This window comes from Myotis daubentonii, chromosome 4 (genome assembly GCF_963259705.1).
Source record: "Myotis daubentonii chromosome 4, mMyoDau2.1, whole genome shotgun sequence".
Taxonomy (NCBI): Eukaryota; Metazoa; Chordata; class Mammalia; order Chiroptera; family Vespertilionidae; genus Myotis; species Myotis daubentonii.
This window is the reverse complement of record NC_081843.1, coordinates 98549226-98570255: the sequence shown is the minus strand read 5'-3', so window position 1 is coordinate 98570255 and position 21030 is coordinate 98549226. Positions and strand designations below refer to the sequence as shown.

Here is a 21030-nt window from a genome sequence, read left to right as displayed (position 1 = left end):
CTAGACACATTTAAAGATATATAATTTGTGGGAAAATAAATAAAATATTTACTTTTTAAAAATATTTTTTTTTTTACTGATTTCAGAGAGGAAGGGAGAGGGAGAGAAAGATAGAAACATCAATGATGAGAGAGGATCATTGATTGGCTGCCTCCTGCATGCCCCACATTGGGGATCAAGCACATAAACAGGACATATGTCCTGACTGGGAATCGAACTGTGACCTCCTGGATCATAGGTCAATTCTCAACCACTGAGCCATGCCGGCTGGACTAGAATGTTTACTTTTGGGGGACAAAAAAGGAAATTGGATCAACTTAAAAAAAGAGGGGAAGATAAAAAACAAAATTGGTAAATGCAAAGTTAAAAGATAAAAAAAATAATTATATCAATCAACACAACAAATGCAATGGGATTTACTTTATATATATTATATATCAGCCGTGGGCAAACTACGGCCCGCGGGCCGGTTCCGGCCCGTTCGGCTGTTCTATCCGGCCCGCGGAGTCGAAAGAGCGGAGGGTTCTCTTGCTCTCCCCTCCGCTCCTTCACCAGCAGCAGTGTTAACATGTATTAGTTCACACAAACACTCCATCCATGCTTTTGTTCCGGCCCTCCGGTCCAGTTTAAGAACCCATTATGGCCCTCGAGTCAAAAAGTTTGCCCACCCCTGCATTAGATGAATGTGTGTTTGTGTGTGTGTCTTTACTTTGTCCATTATAGATAGAGAAGCTCATATCAAAATGACATCATTCTACTGAATAATTCTCTTGTACTTTAAAATCATAGTTGAGTATCTTTAAAAAAAAGATAGTAATTCAAAATATTTTATATACTAGCAAATCTTAAGCTTAAAACAACAGAGATAGAGCACTACAAATTTAGAAAAATAAAACTGTGAAATATATATGCAAAATTCTACATAGAATAATAGTTGGTTTTACAGAACTTTTTAAAAGAATTATAACCCATATTGAAATATTTTATTTATATTGAGAATGTGTTTATCATACAGCTAATAAAAACTTCCAACAACAAAATGAATGCTGAAGCATATTAAATAAAATCCACAGCTATAAACAACAAACAAGTGAATTAATAACAAACTAATAATAATAGAAGCCACTTCCTTAATCTGGGAAAATTTAATTGCCACAAACTAACAGAAAATACTCCTCATGTAGTGAAATGCTGGCAGAATTACTTCTGAAATTGAGAACAAATAAACTTGCTCACTGTCGTGACTTTTAGTTTTCTTTTATTAAGTTTACCTAATGTAAGGAGCATTATATAAAAGTAGGATCCATGAAAAGTTTTGTATAAGAAACTAGTTTTCATATATATCAGAAAACACAGTTAGAAGACATAATGGACAAAAATATTTCCTTAAAAGCAGCAACTGAAAACAACAACTGCCTTAACATGTCTAGATGTAATCAAAATAAGAAATGTTAGGAATTCTTTTTTTTTAATATATTTTATTGATTTTTTACAGAGAGGAAGGGAGAGAGATAGATAGTTAGAAACATCGATGAGAGAGAAACATCGATCAGCTGCCTCCTGCACATCTCCATATGCCCGCAACCCAGGTACATGCCCTTGACGGGAATCGAACCTGGAATCCTTCAGTCCGCAGGCCGACGCTCTATCCACTGAGCCAAACCGGTTTCTGCGTGTTAGGAATTCTTATGAAGGCAACTAGAGTTCCTCAGTATAAGAATAATCATGGTGTGTGTGTGTGTGTGTGTGTGTGTGTGTGTGTGTGTGTGTGTAAGTCAGAGCGAGAGAACAATAACAAATGAGGATGAGATAGAAAATTAAAGAATGTCCAAGAAAGAAGCAGATTGTAGGGAAAAATATATGTAAACGAGGAAAAGTGAAACAGAAAGAGAAAATGAAAGAAAGAGGGAGGGTGGGAAAAGAGGGAGTAGGAAGTCTTATAAAGAAAATCACAGGAAGTTTACCATTGGACGTATTGTGATAAATGATGTATGGTATGATACAAGAAGAGTTGTGCACTTTATCCTCAAAAAGATAATTTGCAAATTGTGTAATAAGTATACATCAGTTTTGCAATTCAACAATTAAAAATAAGTTTTAAAATAGAAAACAATTTGCAAATTTTGTCAAATGCTTAGAAGAATCATTATGTAAAGTCAAAAAATGGAGTGACTTGAAAACCTGAGTTACAAGATTTACATTAGCACGTACATGACAGGAAATGAGAAGATTGTAGGAATTTATAAGATGCAGTGTTTACTTAGCTAAACATTCCCAGATAGGCTTGCAAACCCTCTTTACATAATTAATGTACGGGAGGAGGCAGAGGTGGAAATGACTTTGCCCAGGTGGGCGTTACCACCCAAAGCTGAAGACATTATTAGGCATAAACACATCCACACAGCTTCTCATTTGGAGCATCAGTTTGGGTTAATTTGTTCTGTGGCTGTGCTGTAGAGAAATGACAGTCTTCAAATAGAGATTAGATGCACTGTAATAAGTTCTTTACTGTAATTTAATACTTTCTAGGAGAATTTTGATTTCCCATTTGGTTCATCTGCAGGTTCTGTTTATCATGTTGTATGCAAATTTTTGGTAGACAAGTAATTGCCACCCCTGCTGAATGAACTTCCAAGGAGATATTTACAGGAATATTTATAAGTACATAAATGCTATAAAGGAGAGGGCATCCTCTCTTCTCTGCAACTTCTCACAAAATGATCTCACATTGAAATACATATTAATAGTCCTACAGGTACAGTTCAGGAAGAATTCCAAACTTAAAAAATATATGAAACTGAGGTTACTATTGGACAGAAGTATTCAATACTGAATTTAAAATAGGAGGAATATTATCAACTGTGTTATATTTCAAAACATTTGCTGTCCATGAATAACCTCTAAATGAGAAAGCCCTGGGTGGGGGGATCTTGGCTTTGTCTCCATCACACCTCTTCTTTTCTATCCACTTGTGAAATTTATTTAGCCTGTGCTGTACATTCTTTAAAGTAGCCATGTTGATCCTAGTGAGTTGATGTAGCTGTCTGCCTTCATAAAAAATTAATGCTTTACAAAATACTCATAACAACTTTTGACAGAGCAAGAAAATAAACTTAGACAATAATGACCACTGAATGAGCTTTAAAAATACATAGGGAAAAAAAATGAAAAAGATGAAGGGATGATGACCAGTAGGAGTCATTTTAGAAATGTTATACTTGAAACACCCATAGGAAATTGCATGTGGAAACATGGAGACAAGAGAGGTCTGTGCCTCAGTAGAGAAATGGGCTTGGAGTTCAGGACTTAAAGTCAACACATATTTGTTATTATTTTTTACTTCATTGATTAGGTTCAAAATAAGGGAACGCAATATATTGTGGGCTTATTATAAGGAATGATTAAAATGTTTTACATTTGGAAAATTAAAGCAACTTCTAATTAAACATCTACTGAAAATGGGCCCATTGTATCCTATAAAGGGATTGTTCCCTTTAAAAATGCAAGACCTAAGGAAGAGAAAATTACTATCAACATTCTCTATTCTGGTATTTTTCCTATAATTTAGAAAATCATCCTTCAATTTATTAAGGAGAAACAGCATTTTAAAAAAAATATCTGTGCTCTGCGTTTTAAAATACTGGGTTCTGCATTCTTTGAAATGCTGCTCTTCTGCAATTATCTACACTCAAAATGAATTATACCCTCTTTTTAATTTCTGTTCCCTTAGAAAACTGTTATGGGGAAAGGGAGAGAAAAGTCCCAGGAGTACTGAGTGTAAAAGAAGCTTAATAAGGAAGCATAGAGGGTGGGGAGAAATAGAACTAAGATGGGTGAATAGGCAAAATTTCCCCACTGCACTTTGCCTTGCTTGGACAAATCTTGCTAATTTGTCCTGTGACTAAACAATTGACAATGCATTTGACATGGAGACCCAGGTGTTTTACCACATATATTCTTTTTAAAAAAAAAAACATTATTTTTTTAATTCATCTTTATTGTTGAAAGTATTACAGTGGTCCCCCCTTTTTTCCCCATTGCCTCTCTGTAGCCACTATTAAAAGTGATGAAGAGAAATTTGTAAACCTCCCCTTAGGAAAATTTTTCTAGATATTTATTCCACTTTGAGAACTGAAAATAATGACAATATCAATAAATTGTAGCATATAAGTGAAAATAAGCCTATAGTTGGTCTTATGTGGATACTAAAATGCATAACTAACTCTATGATTGATACATATAGACAGTTGACAGAAAGTGAACTTACTCAAGTCTAATTTGGTCAACCATTGAAAAATTCAGTATAGGTTTCAAGTGTACAGTTCTATGATGCATCATCTAAACACTTGAAATCTAAATAATATTTTTAACCAATGTCACCCCAATAAATTTAATTAAAAATTAGTAATAAGCAAAATGATATCCAACATAAAGAGAAGTAAATGCAATATAGATGATAGAACCACAGGTTACAGCATCCTCCTGTGTATTTGTGTGTGTCTGTGTGCAGTTAACTTCTCTTAGAATGGAAGCAATAACATGGTTTAACTGCATGGTCCCTTAACTTTTGGGCATTGCATGGCAGTGTTCCCTAAAGGGACCAGGATGTTGACTTGAAAGTCAACCTTCTAATATTTTCTTCCCTATCACCATTTTGGTTATTATTAAATTATTAAATTGTAGCTCTGCTCTTCAATAATTTTTCAGAAAATTAAGGGAAAAACAAATTTTCCATCATTAGGCAAAAAATAAAAGCAATGCAGAAAAATGAATTATTATTGAAAGAGAATAGTAGATTTGTGAAAACCCTTTGATTTGTTCCTTTCTCTTGGTGTCCTGATTTCAATCCCAATATAATCAGAAGTACTCAAGTATGTTCTGTTCCAGAAAAAAAAGTAGGCACTCCAAAGTCTGAGAGATATTGTAATAGAGATTGAAAGCTGGAAGAACTATTGATGATTTCTGAATAAGCACTGGGAATGAAAAAGCAACACAAAGTAGAGAAAGGCAAAACTAAGCCAAAATCTTTGATTTAATGCATAAAAGTTTGATGAGAGTGGCAAAATATTGAAATGGATGTTTTAGAGTTGTTTTTGAGTCTTTCCAATTTATTAGATAATGGCTAAAAATTATGTTGGCCCCTATTTCAAGAATTTTGCAAAATTAACCAAATATTCTTTTAAAAGACAAAAGATATTGCATATATTGATTTTAGTAGCCACTTGAAAAAAAATCTTTGTTTTTCTTTATGGAGAGAATAGATTAAAAAAAATATGTGTTGACTGATTATAAAGCTAGGAAGAACTACACATAGGTGTATCCCTGGGGATGGACTGCAGCATGCTGCCTGGGTGTCTGTGGGATCCATGGGCAGCAGTGAGAGCCCTGATTGATTGATGACAGATTATAGAGAGGAGCAGCGCATCCAGCTGGAGGCTCTGGAGTCCACCTATCCTGACTGTTTACAGCATCATCAGAAAATGCTCTCAGCGTCACCATTATTGTGCCATCTGAGGCTAGAGAAAATGATGAAATTATCCAGATGATCATCAACTTTACCTACAGTGAAAAATACCTAGAGGAAACCCCTCTTTATGAAATATTCTCCCAGGGAAATCTAGAACATAATACTGTCTCAGGCATTTTAAAATTGTTAGCATTGAAGGCAGAAGAAAACTTTGGTATGGTGATGATCTTTACTTCAGCGACAGCTGTGCAAGAAACATTAGATGTGTTGGTCAAATAAAACCTAGAAGAGAAGAGGAAAAGCAACAAAAGGAAAAAGAAGCAGAAGCTGAAAGGAATTACTTCATGGCCCTACTGTTACAATTGAGAATTTCTTATGTTGGAACCCAAGTTTGATGCAGAACTCTTGGAAATTAAGAAGATAGGAATGAAAGTAGAACAAGGGGGAACAAAATAAATTAAATGGGAAATAGTTATTTGAAACAGATTATAATTTTGGCACATCTGCTATATAGGTCTTGGCAGATGCTGGAAACAATGTGGAGATAGCTGAGTCTGTGTTCCAGGAAATAAATGAACTGGAGCTGGAGGACCGTGAGGATGACCCAGACTACAATCCTACTGGTAGATTTTCCTCTCTCTCTCTCTCTCTCCCTCTCTCTCTCTTTCTAAAAAACAAATAATAACTTTCAGGAGGATATTCTCCTGATAGTTTTAGTCCTTAGACTTAATTAAATGACCTTAAAGTTAAAAAAGATTAAAGAAGAAATGTTAGTGATAAATGTGTATACAAGGGAAAGAGATATTTAGAAGAGAAGAAACTCAGAAATAATAAAATATATAATATTTGACTGTACAAAGTTTTATACTTTTTAATTTAAAATTATACCATTACACAGCTTCAAAACAATGCTATTAACAGATGTTTACAGAGATAAAATTTTGGTATTTATACTGTCCAAACACCTGCTACTTATTAAGAAAAAAATCCAGAGTGATAAAAAAGAAAATAGGCAAAAGATATCCCAAGAGAATCTTCAAGCTGCCAATAGACTGAAGGAAAGATGCTGAATCTTAGAGATTGTCAAGGAAATTGAACAAATATAATAATGAACTTGACTTCTTATGATTAGGAAAAATGAATAAATAACACTAAGTGCTTGCAGAAATATAAAGAATGTGCTGTTCTCATACAATGCTATTAGAAATGGGTATTGGTAGTTTTTTCAAAACAATCTGATAATAAAATTAAAATTAGAATATACATTCTTCAGTCAAAAATTGTACTTTATACAAAAACTAGAGGCCCGATGTATGAAATTCATGCAAGAGTGGGTCTTCCTTCCCCCGGCTGCCGGCATTGGCTTCCCTCCGGCACCCGGGAACTGGGCTTCCCTCGCAGCACCGGCTTTGTCTGAAAAGTTGTCCAGAAGGATTTTTGGCCTAATTAGCATACTATGCTTTTATTATTATAGATATTTAGAGATGAAAGCATCAATAATAAAATTATACAGTGTTTACTTTGGCATCTTTTATAGAAATCTGGGAACTTCTGGAATATCCATCAATAGGAATGGGTAAGTAAAAAATGGTACATTTTAATGGGGACTATTATGCAGCTATTAAACATTATATATATATATATATATATATGTATATATATATACATATATATATAGTTTATACATGCATGTGCAATGTATATATATATATATAGTTTATACATGCATGTGCAGTATATGTATATATTTACCAAAAGTCTTGGAAGCATTTTTATGATATTTTGTTAAGTGAGAAATAAAATGTAAGAGAAGATCATACAGAATTATATCATGCTTACTCCAAAATCTTCATATACATAGAAAGAGAAGTGTTGACATTATTTACTAAAAATGTAATGGGTTGAGTGGAGGGGATTGTAGAGTATCATAGATAAGGAAGGGGAAAAGAGACCATAGAGTAATGAGTTACCACATTATAATGAAGTCTAAATAAATATTATATATGCAATAATTTTATTAACATATTGTAAATATATGGAAAAAATTGTGTATGTGATAAAGACTAAAAATTAGCACTGCAATGGAAGAAGAGGAAAACAGAACCAGTGACAGAAGGTGTTATGCCACTGTGTCATGGGCTGAATTATGTGTACTATGCCCCCAGTTCATATGTTGAAGCTCTAACCCCTAATCATTTCAGAGTATAATGTATTTGGTCACAAAGCCTTTAAGAGGTAAAATAAGTTAAAATGGGATCATTAGGGTGGTCCCCAATCCAATAGGTTGATATCCTTATAAGAGGAGAGATGAGAATGCAGGAAGGGAGATATTAGGCACAGGGAGACAGGCAGGTGCAGACACAGCAAAAAGGCAGCCATACACTCATGAGGAGAGAGGCCTCCAAGGAAACCAAGCCTGCCAACACCTTGATCTTGGACTTTAGCCTCCTGTTTAAGAGCAAATTATTTTTGATGTTTCAGTCAACCAGTCTGTGGTATTTTTTAAAAATCATATTTTTATTGATTTCAGAGAGGAAGGGAGAGAAAGCGAGAGATAGAAACATCAATGATGGTAGAGAATCATTGACCTGCTGCCTCCTGAATGCCTCACACTGGGGATCAAGTCCACAACACGGAATGTGCCTTGACCAGGAATTGAACTGTGATATCCTGGTTCACAGGTCGACCCTCAATCACTGAGCCACACGGGCCAGGTTCATGTTTAGGTCAACCAGTCTGTGGTATTTTGTAATATCAGCCCTTGCAAGCTAATACATAACGGCTTTGAAGGTAGAGACAGGTGCCGTGAACCAAGGAATAAAAGGAATATAAGTTGACATGCTGGAAAAAGAGAAGGGATACCCAAACCTGGCCAAAACCTTGATTTCTGCTAGGTGATACTACAGAACTGTGAGAGAATAAGTCTCTGCTCTTTTAAGTCAGCATGTTTGTGGTAATTGGTTACAGCAGCCACTGAAAAAGAACGCAGGTAATTCATTAGAAATAGGTTTGACTCAGAGACACAAACTGGCCTGAAATAATGCTTTCCCATGTAAGATAGCCCAAAATTCCAGTATCAATACTGTCAATAGAACATCTTACCATTAGCTTCTATCATATAATTATTCATTTTATCACTCATAGAAAATACTAAATTTCATAGACATATTTTTCCGTTTTCAATCATAATTTCACTAAATGGAATTACAGAGAAAAATGAAAAATCATTGAATATGGTTATAGTTTTAAAATATTTTTATAGAGGTCTTAGAGGCTAAAAGAGAAACTTTGGAAACATCTTATTGAAATCATTAGCATCGTGCCTTTTAAAATGACTCACATCTACTCACTTTCTTTAATGAAACAAAATATTAGCTTTGCTCTGAGTATATTTTATTTATTTATTTATTTATTTATTTTGTTAATCCTCACCTGAAGATATTTTTCCATTGATTTTTAGAGAGAGTGGAAGGGAAGGGGAGAGGCAAAGAGAACGAGACATCGATGTAAGAGAAAAACATCAATTCGTTGCCTCCTACACAGGCTCCATCCAGAGATAGAGCCTGCAACCCAGGTACATGCTCTAAACTGAAATTGAACCTGGCCCACACTCAGTACTCAGGCCCACACTCTATCCACTGAGAAAAACAGGCTAGGGATGAGTATCTTGCTTTTAGTTTAAGATAATGGTTTTGTGAAGTTGCTATTTATTTTATGTGTTATATCATAAAAATATCAAAATAAATAAGCTATGATTTTCACATCTTTCTCTTCCCTTTGTGGTCTCTGTCTGTCTATCTGTTGCTGTTCTCTCTTCATACACACACACAACATACAAACACAGACATAAATACAGTACTCACACATAAATTGATAGAGATCAGTTCCTATATTTGGTCAAATAAAAGGGACTTATAGGAGAACCATCTCCATCTTGCTCACTATATGACAAAAATGTATTGCCTTTGGCATAGAACAGGAAAAAAAGAAGAAGTTAGGAAGAAGCAAAGGAAAAAAATAAGGGAGACATAATGAGAGGTAGGAAGAACTTGTTTGAATTCAACAAACTAGAATTGAAAAAAAGCAGGATTGAAAGAAGACAGGTTGAGTGTGTTCAGCAGGACTTTATTTGACACACACTTATGTACTCCTTCAAGGTACTTCACTACTTTCTTCAAGGTTATTCAACTGTAGTTAGATCCAAATTACACAGCCTGTTAAATGACTTTAAAGCCTCAAGACTTATGTTTCTGGGAACTTGCTATAGTGTGGCAAATTGGATTTTACAAATAATTTAATCCTTTTTTATTCAGTCACATTCAAACAAGTTTTGAATCTAGTGAAATTAGAGAAAAGTCACCCTATCAAATTTTACCCTCAAGTTCAAGTACTCAATGCAAAGAAAAACAAATAAAAATGAAGGCCAAATATTAAAAATTCTGCACAATTTCTTGATTCAATAATCATCATGATTCATTTTTTAAACTTACAAATAAACCTGTTAATATCTTCGGCTTCTGGGTAGCATACATAATATACTTGAATAAGTAAATGGGAATGTAAAAGTAATGTACATTGAATAAAAATGTACTTGACGAAATATATATATATACTAGAGGCCCAGTGAATGAAATTCATACAGCCTGCACCCTCTCCAATCTGGGACCCCTTGGGGGATGTCTGACTGCCAGACATCTCTCTCACAATCCGGAACTGCTGGCTCCCAACCGCTCGCCTGCCTGCCTGATTGCCCCTAACTGCTTCTGCCTGCCAGCCTTATCACCCCCTAACTGCTCCCCTGCTGGCCCGATAACCCCCAACTTCCCTCCCCTGCCAGCTTGGTCATCCCCAACTGCCCTCCCCTGCTGGCCTGGTATCCCCCAACTGCCCTCCCCTGCTGGCCTAATCTTGCCCCCAACTGCCCTCCTCTGCCAGCCAATTGGGTTCTGATTGGTCAGTTTCTATGCCAATCTCTGTCAAAAGCTCCGCCTCCTAGGCAGCCATTTGCTCCTCACAATTCACCCAGATTTGGTTCTGATTGGTCGGTTTCTATGCCAGTCAGCATCTCTGGGCCTATCAGCAGGGCCTGATCAGAAAGGTGGGGCTGATCAGCAGCTCCAGTGGAGACCTGGAGAGAAATGGAGGCACAGCTGCTGGCCAGACCCAGAGAGAAAGGGAGAGGAAAGTGCTGATCGACAGTTGCTACAGAGGCTACAGATCAGACCTTGCTTCTCTCTTCAGGCCTCTCTTCAGGCCTGATTCTCAGGCCCCTCAGCAGTCAGTGCTGGGTCATCGTGCCTGCAGCCATAGCAGCCATAGCAGTCAGCGCTGGGTCATCACAGCAACCCAGTGCTGACTGCAGGACTGACTTCTGGTTAGTGAGTCTCCCATGGTGACGGACCAAGGGTTTTTATATATTAGGATAATACTAAACACCTAACAATTTAAAGAAACCAAATGTATTTTTGCTTTGGTGTTGTTTTTTTTAAATATCATAAAAATATTTTAAAAATTCAAGAAGAAATAATTCTTCAGTATATATGATATCCACTTGAACTAAAATTAATACATAACAAAGACTTACACACTTTATGTACTCAAGTACAGATTGCAATCACTATGTAAAAGCAATTGCCATGATCATACAAAATAGCTATATACAAAAGAATATTGACTTTTATAACAACATAATGGAAATTTCAAGAGTAACATGGAATATCAAAAGCAACATTGTATTTTTTTGTAGAAGTAATTTCTGATTCTCATTAATTAAAGTATATTACAAATTTCAACATTTACTTTATGTCATACATTCTGTGCTTCTAAGTTACTTTGTAATTTCTCTAACTAAATGAAATCTGTCTTTAAAAATTCTAATGTTATAAAATAAAATAATCAAGTGTAAGCCTAAAAATTTATATCTTAACCTTTTAATTCAAATTTATATTCATCAGAGAACAAAAATGATGATTTACTAATTTTTACTGAGGATAACCTGCTATTCATATTGCTATTCAACATGTTTTTCATTTAAAATTATAGTTACATAGATTGCTTCCTTATTCCTTTTTAGAAATGCCAAATGTCAGTGTTACAAGTCTTTCTTGTCTTAATGCTTTGTGGTTTGCATCCACATGGCTAATATGAAATTTGTTATTTCTTCTTTTATATCAACAGCTTTTCATATAATTTTGCCTATAATGCATATATTTTGTCATGCTTTCATTTTTAATTATTTTAAAAATCAGTGTGATTTAGGTATATCCCTTTTAGAGGACAAAAATTACAAATTTGTCATTCTGAACTGAAATTTAACAGGTTAAGTTAAATGCACTTAAATGTATTGATATGGCAATATATTTGATCCTAGCTCCCTTTAAACTCTTATGCTATGTTTTCTATTTTTAGAGGTTTTTTTTAACTTTTCTTTGTGACATGTTTCTAGTGGTTAACTTTGTAATTACATATTTATATCATACTTTCATCTATTAGGATTAAGAGCTTTATATTAGTTCCCTAATGTGAGCAGGGAAAAAAGTTTCAACATTTTAAAAAGCATAATGACTGAAAGCAATACAGGTTGCCTAAGTACATGGAGGTGATAGATATGCCTTTTAAAAATTATTGTGATCATAATTTCATTTGCAATATTATGTCAAAAGTTAATTTTTAAGTTTTAAATATGTATAGTTTGTTGTATGTCATTTATGCCTCAATAATGATGTGTTTTAAATGAACACTTACATAAAGACCTTCTCAGATAAAAAGAAAGTTTAGAAAGTCAAGAGTATTCATTATCAGGAGACCAACACTACAGTACAAAAATATTACAGATAATCCTTCTGAAAGAAAGTGATACCAGACGGACATATGAGCTATGCTAAAAAGTTAGTAGTCCTAAGAATGGTTTTTAGAAGTGAATAAACATAGAACACATAGTTTCTTATTTTAAGTCTATAAAAATAATTGACTATCTAAACTTAAAAACTAGTAATGAATTGTGAGGCATATAACATATGTAGAAACAAACATAAGAGTGCAAATATGCAAAAGAAGGAAATGGAAGTTCGCAAGTAAACTCAAACTAAATGTGGATGTTATGTAATACGAAGTTATACTGTGATGAGTAAGGGAGATCACAATCCACAAAAAACAAAAACATTGAGTATGAATAGAGTAGAACAAAAATAAATAATAAGGATGGCAAGAAATTAAAAAAAAATGAGAAGTAACAAATAAAGAAGCATGTCAAATGCTGCAAAATTAATTAATATGTGGAATAAAAGTTGGCATTAAGATTTAGCAATGAGGAAGTTATTGGTAACTTAGGGTAGACTTATTTCACACAGTGGTGGAGAATATTTTCAACTGGAGTGATCTGAGGAATTAATGTGTGGTGAGTACATGACACCTTTTCAAGAAACTTCGCATTAATAAAATGGAGACTGGCAATCCGTAGTGAAATACATTAGAATAAACTAAAGTTTAATTATTTTTTATGTTTGAAAATATTGAAGAGAGCCAAAATGATGGAATTCATGGAAATAAGGTGGTAACTCATAAAAAAATAGAGAACATGCTATACAGGGCAAAAGTTGATTAGACTAATGCTAAGATAGAACTATTTTCATAAAAAATAAAAAAGTTGGCAAGACCAACTTTTAAATGTTGATAAACAAATGTGCTTTTTGTTTGTTTTGGGGGTTTTTTTGCAGGGGTCATGAGAAGATAACTATTTTATTGGTGAGGTGACAGATGGAAGTGTACATGTGCATAGGATGCTAAAGAAGCACAGGAGAATAGAATCTACCTTTGATGGAGAATAGAATAAAGGATTTCAGAGTAGACAATGCTAGGACTTGATACATTAGTAAGAGATACCGAGGAAAAGTAGAGTAAGATGGTATACAGAGGAAAATAAAGTCATTTGAAACCAAGGCAGATTGAATAAAACATCCTTATAAAATGAATAAATGTATGAATTCAAAGTATTATTCAAACATAGGCAATATATACTATTTTATTCTCTACACAATTTATATGATTTCATTAACCAAATACAGACATAAACAGCAACATAAGTAGATCTTCTCTTTTATTAAATTTACTAGAGCCCTGGTGCACAAAATTCGTGCACTGGGGTGGGGGGGATTCCCTCAGCCCAGCCTTCACCCTCTCACAATCCGGGACTGCTGGCTCCCAACCGATCACCTACCTGCCTGCCTGATTGCCCCTAACCACTCCCCTGCCAGCCTGATCACCCCCTAACCACTTTTCTGCCAGCCTGATTGATGCCTAACTGCTCTCTTACTGGCCTGATTGCCCCCAACTGCCCTCCCCTGAAGGCCTGCTCACACCCAACTGCCCTCCCCTGCTGACCTGGTCACCCCCAACTGCCCTACCCTGGTGGCCATCTTGTGTCCACATGGGGACGGCCATCTTTGACCACATGGGGGAGGCCATCTTGTGTGTTGGAGTGATGGTCAATTGCATATTACTCTTTTATTAGATAGGATTGGGGTGACGGTGACATAGGTAGATTTTAAAATAATAAATAATGTAAGATCCAATTTGAAACAATTTTTCCAGTCTCAACATTTTGCTTAATCTATATATATAAAAGCCTAAGTAACCTTTATGACCCATTGCTATGATGCGCACTGACCACCAGGAGCAGACGCTCAATGTAGGAGCTGCCTCCTGGTAGTCAGTGCACTCCCACAGCCAACCTCTCTTGGCCAGCTCCGATCAGCCCAGATCAGCCCTGATTGCCAGCCAGGCTGAGGAACCCCGCCTGTGCACGAATTTGTGCACCAGAACTCTAGTTTGTTATAATTCTTTGGCATGGCATATAGTTTACAGATGAATCCATTAATTAAAAATGAAGCTTTCACTAGAAAAAAAGAGCAAACAAGCTTAACACTAAACTTAAGCAATGGACAGTCTTCTACGGCAACCACTGCTATCTCTCTGTTGTATACTGCGTACTGTAAGTAATAATTAAGGGAAGAGATTGAACTCTCAGCTCTACTAATTATTATTTTTGTTATAAATAAATTACTTAAAATTCTTTTTTTGGTTAATCCTCACTTGAAGATATTTTTCCATTGATTTTTAGAGAGTGTGCAAGGGAGGAGGTGTGGCAGAGTGAAAGAGAAACATCAATGTGAGAGAGACATATTGATTCATTGCCTCCCACCCGTGCCTGACCAGGGCCTGGGATTGAGCCTGCAACCGAGGTTCATGCCATGAATCAAACCGGATCCATCAGTCCCAGGGCAGGCCAAAGCTCTATCCACTGATACAAACTGGCCATAGCAGATTTCTTCTTTTTTAAAATAATAATAATAATAATAATAATTCAAAATCCTCTGTGCATCCCTAACGTTCCATTTAAAGTAAATGTGCACCATTTTAGAAATTCATTTACTGCTTAAATACCACATTCTAATACCCACTTTTTTGAATTGATTAGAGCTATTTAAATTGCCTACTGATTGCCAGGTCAGTGAATTTCCTTAATGTTTATCCTGGGACTCCTGCCTCAGCTTTTGTTCTGTCTAGCAATATCATTAATGGATGTCATGCCAAGATTCCTGGCACAGAGTGAGACAATGAGGAATTCTGCAAACACTCAGATTGATCTAGCAATTCAAAAATCAACAAATGATTCCCAAGTACCTGTTCCTCGAATTTGGCAGTACAGAACGTCTGACTTATCACAAGGGTATATCATTTTAGATGTCGTATTTAAAGCAAGTTTTCTCAGAAACAAGTTTCCTTCTAGATATTCCTATTTTAATAAGAGAAAAAAAGAGTCCCCTTCACTTATAAACTGTTTTATAATCTTTTAGTCTAATCTTAGGTAATTTAACTATTGAATTATATAGAATTTAATCTATGCAGGAGACAAAACCTATATTTAACTAACAGTACAATAAAGATATCACTTAAACTAAGAACCTTTCAATGAACTAAATCATAAAATGGTAATATTCAACTCTTAATGTTATTATAATTAAATATAAAAAGTCTTAATAAAGCTTTGAAAACCATTAGAATATTTGTACTTTTTGTCAATAGCAACATTATTAATAATGCAGTAATATACTTACTAAGGTGCATGTAGAATAAATAAAGCATGTCTCTAAAGCAAATTATAGGAATTCAACCAGCCAGCTAAAGGATATCAAGCTAACCAATTAACAGCAGGTAATAAATCCAGCAAAAACCTTGATATATATTAAGGTAGCTTATAATGAACATAGTGTTCAAGGAGGTGTTAGATTTTATGGTACAAGGTTGTCAGAATGAGGGACCAAAGTGAAGGTGAGAAGAGCCGCAAAACAGAATATGAAGAACTGCCTTCCTGTGATAAATTTTACATTTTCCCATTTCTCTGAAAAGAGAGGTGAACTTAATGATGAAAGTGGGGCATAAGTGGGCTTTAGCTGTGTGGGGATAGAAAAATATGTAGATACTCAAGAAAATACTCATGTTTACAAAATATATTTTCTTAATATTAAAAATAGGTATTTGTTTACTAATTGCTAATTTTTGTTTCTATTGAATAATATCATAGGATGATAGCACAGGAAATCCTTAATAAGAAAAGTTTGGCCTGGCCAATGTGGCTCAGTGGTTGAGTATGGCCCTATGAACCAGGAGGTCATGGTTCAATTCTGGATCAGGGCACATGCCCCAGTTGTGGGGAATGCAGGAGGCAGCCAATCAATGATTCTCTCTCATCATTGATGTTTCTATCTCCCTCTCCCTCTCCCTTCCTCTCTGAAATAATTTTTTTTTTTAAAAAGAAAGAAATGTTTGCATGCATCACTTTGAATGAACACTAACAATGTGGTAAGGTCATGGTCCCCTTGAGGAAGAATTCATGAATACTAATTCCCTTGTTTATAATATTGTTTTTAATAAAACATAGATTCCACTGAGACCTAAATATTGCTGAGTACTTTGTGATTAAAAAATTAAAAGTCTACTCTGATAAAATGACTCTAGGATGGCTGCCACTAATCCCCACCTCCTGATAGCATAGCCTTGTCTACTCTCTTCCTCTTCCTTGAATGTGGCCAGGACTAATGACTCACTTTGAACCAATAATATACAGCACAAGTGATGCCATGCCATTCTTGAGATTAAACTATAAAAAATTCTATGGTTTTCATCTTGGTTTGCCTTTCTCATTCTCTCCTGGTTTGTTTACCCTGGTAGAAGTCAACTGTCTTATTATAGAATAGCTAGATGCCATGTCATAAAAAAGCCCTGTGCTGATATACAGGTAATAAGAGATTGAAGCCAGCCTACAATCACAATTTTCCCCACTTGAGCTTTTACATATGTCCACAGCCCCTGCCAACAGCATAATTATAAAACCATAGGAGACCTTCAGCCAGAAGGAACTGACTGACACCTGAATTTCTGACAGTCAGAAACTGTGAGAACATGTTTGCTGTATTAGCTGTCAAATTGTGAGATATTTTTAATGTACCAATTGATACCTAATACAATCATTAATTAAAACATAGATTTTAAATATATATACATATAGTTTTCATTTATTTCAGAGAGGACAGGAGAGGGAGAGAGACAGAAACACCAGTGATGAAAGATTATCATTGATTGGCTCCTCCTGCTCTCCTCCTGACCAGGATTGAAATATGACTTCTTGGTTCATAGGTCGATTCTCAAGCACTGAGCCAGACTGGCTGGGTTAAAACAAAGATATTTTTGATGTATCAATCCACTGTTGTAAAGGGGAAACTATGCTGATTGTGCTTCTTGGTGTTCTTAGTGTGCACTTTCTAGCCCTCTGGTAAGTAGCAAGTAGTGACTATGAGAACTATGCAGCACTGATCTGACATTATTTATTACTAGAGCCTCAGTGCATGAATTCGTGCATGGGTGGGGTCCAGCCGATCCGCCCTGATCAGGGCCGATCAGGCCTGGCTGGCCAGGGGGAGAGGCTATGGGAGGTTGGCTGACCGGCCCTGCCCCATGGTTGAATTCCCCGTTGAATTCCTGGTAGAACTCCTGGTCAAGAGGAAAATTTGCATATTAGCCTTTTATTATATAGGATAGCACCAGGAGCTGTGTGAGATAAAAGTGATGATGCAGAGACGAGCAGGAATCAACTTTTAACAGAGAGGTGGAAGAATTACGCCACCAGAGGATATAAGGAAGACTGCCGGGAGCCGGTCCATCCTTGCTGTTTCAAGGGACCTGGCATATATGGCATACAGTTCTTAATATGTTTGCTCACCTTCTTGGCACTGTGTTTTAACCAAGGTCACCTCTCCGAGAAAGGTTGAATCCCCAGGTAGGGATTTTCCCCTGAAGTTAGGGAGGGAATAAAACCCCTCAACTAAGTGCCAGGCGGGTAATTAATCATTTTAACTACAAACAATCATGCTTAAGCTACATAATCTTTACTCCCTGGAATGGAGATAAGAAACGCCCTAACCTTTGGAATAGAGATTGATAGGATTGGAATCAACTGGTATAAATACAGATGCAACAAGACAGCAAGAGACAGAACTCAGAACACAGAACCTACAAAGAACATTCTCTAGAGACAGAAGAACTTCTCTGGAGAGAACATGGCAAAAGATCCTGGACAGAAACTGGCCTCAGAACCTAGAGACAGAACCTAGCGAGAGAACATGGCAAAAGATCCTGGACTGAACCTGACTACAGAAATTGACAAGAGAACCTGACTGGAACCTGGTGACTGAATCTGGCTGGAGAACCTGGACAGAACCTGGCTGGAGAACCTAGCGAGGGAACATGGCCACAGAACCTGGCTGGAGATCCGAACCAGAACCTCTCTGGAGATCGAGACCAGAACTTGGCTGGAGATCCTGGCTAGAGATCCTGGCTAGGCTGCTGATCAACTGAACGCTGTCTCCGTGCCCTTCCTTCTTCGCCGACTCCGTCTACACCTTTGGGGACCCCTGGACCCGCTGGGGTTGGACCCCGGCAGCAGACCTCACTCTTACAAATCCAGTCTTCTTTAGGCTTATAGTCTTATGTAATATTACCCACCAAAATTGAAAACTCACTGTTAAAAAATTTCACTCCTTCATAAGTTTAATTTTCTTTTGGTGACTTAAAAAAAATTGACTGAAATGTGACTATGTCATTGTAATCTTAGTGTCATTCAAAGATACCAATCCCAGTGCAAACAGTCAATTAATTTAACCTTGTGGCCTAAACTGCCATGTTTCAATGATTCACCACTGACTCACCAAAATGACCCACATAAGGGTAACATACCCAGCTGTATGTTATCTAGGACTTTTAGAAAACATGGAGTTATTCATTTGGCCACATAGATGTGAACCCACAAGAAAGGTGATATTGTAAACATCAAGGGAAAGGGCACTGTTCAAAATAAAATTGCCCTGCAAATGTTCCCATGGAAAAACTGGAAGAGTCTGCAATGTCACCCAGCATGCAGTTGGCATTGCTATAAACAAACATGTGAAGGGCAAGATTCTTGCCTAAAGAATTAATGTTCATATTGAGTGTATTGGCACTCTAAGTGCCAAGATAGCTTGCTGAAATTTGTGCAGGAAATGATCAGCAAAAGAAGGAAGCCAAAGAGAAAGTTGCCTGGGCTCAAATGAAGTGCCAGCCTGCTCCACCCAGAGAAGCACATTTTGTGAGAACCAATGGAAACAAGCCTGAGTTGCTGGAACCCATTCCCTATGAATTCATGGCAATCTATATATATAAAACCCTAAGTGACCAGTCAACTATTTAACTGGTTGACCGTTTGATCGGTGCCTATGACATTCACTATCCACCAGGGTGCAGACGCTCAATGCAGGAGCTGCTCTCTGGTAGTCAGTGTGCTCCTACAGCAGGAGAGCTGCTTAGTGAGCTTACTGAGCACTGGTGGTAGCAGGCGCAGTGGGGCCAAGATGAGTGTGAGCAGCACAGTGCCTGGCCCTGGCTGGGGCTCCTCCCTGGCCGACTGCTACTTCGCGCACTACTACATCCCTCAGGGGATGTCAGACTGCCAGTTTCAGCCCAATCCCTGCAGTCGGACATCTCCCAAGGGATCTTGCATTGGGAGAGGGTGCAGGACAGGCTGAGGAACCACACCAGTGCACAAATTTGTGCACCAGACCTTTAGTATGGGGATAAAAAAAATTTAAAGTGTTCTGTACTGTTGAATCCATTTCCCTTAACTGAAATAAATATTTAAAGAAAACTTTTTAAAAAGTAAATTAATTGAATAATCTGATGTTAATATACTCCTCTGACCAATTACTAATTTTACTTCATATTATATCTATTGAAATAAAAAAACAGTAAGAGAGAGGAAATTTTAGAAATCTACAGGTTAATTGTCACAGAATCACAGAATATCGATGCTGGACAGGAATTTTCACATGCCCCTGCTGGCAAGAAATAGTCATGAGATGTTGGGGAGCAATACTTTAGCATATACTCTGCTGATGATAATCTGTAAGAAAGTAATCCATTCCATCATTATAATGATAAGCTTTTTCTCTCCATTTGAATAGTCTTCATAGTTTTTAGTTGGAAACTACTTGTGTATAACTTCCCTATTTTTCTCTAGGGTAATTCACATTAAACCTACTCCTGGCTTCAAATACGTTATTTATTTATTTTTAATTTTATTTTTTAGTTACAGTTTATATTCAACATCATTTTGTATTAGTTTCAGGTGTGCAATACTGGTAGACAACCATATATTTTACAAAGTGTTTTCCCCTCATATTTCAAGTACCCAGCAGGCATCATACATAGTTATGACAATATTGTTGACTATCTTTCCAATGTTTAGCTTATTTCCCTTTGACAATTTTGTAACTGCCAATCAGTACTTCTTAATCCCTTTATCTTTTTCACCCAGCCCGCCAACGCCCTTCCAGCTGGTTTGTTTTCTGTACCTATGAGTCTGTTTTTATTTTGTTCTTTAGGTTCCACATATGAATGACATCATATAGTTAACACTTGTTCTGAATACTTCTTCTTCAAGTAAAGTTGGAATACTAGGCAGTGAGAGAAATATTTTTCCCTGAGTTGGTGGCCTCTGGAGATTTACAAAGATTATCATTTTCTTTTCTCAGCACATGATGCTCTCAATGATGGTGTGTAAGTTTCAATTAGATATACTGTGTTTCTCAACACATTGTTGGCTCATATTGTTCCTGTCAAGTAAATGACCCAGGTCTGTCTTACATAAATCTCTTTTGAGATAGCTTATGGTGTTCTTGAGCATGGCAGTTTGTTTTAAAAAATTAACATATACACCTAATAAATAACACTGTCATAAATACACATAAAAATTGATGTTATCTGAAATTGTGTCAATATGTATTTAGTTAAGCCCAGGATACATCTCTCAAAGTCTTCAACCATCAATATTGTTCTTCAAATTATAGTTTAAAATTTTGGGTGATATATATGCAATGGTGCATTTCAGAGAATCTTAATTCAAAATGAATTATTTTTTCTCATAATTTAAGTCTACAATATGTTCAAGTTTGAATTTGTTCTTAGTCTAGTTTACT

At 36.2% G+C, this 21030-nt stretch overlaps 1 pseudogene; it reads left to right on the top strand.

Moving 5' to 3' along the window:
• Positions 1–5396: 5396 nt before the first annotated feature.
• Positions 5397–20453, top strand: LOC132233868 (RWD domain-containing protein 1-like; annotated as a pseudogene).
• Positions 20454–21030: the final 577 nt, after the last annotated feature.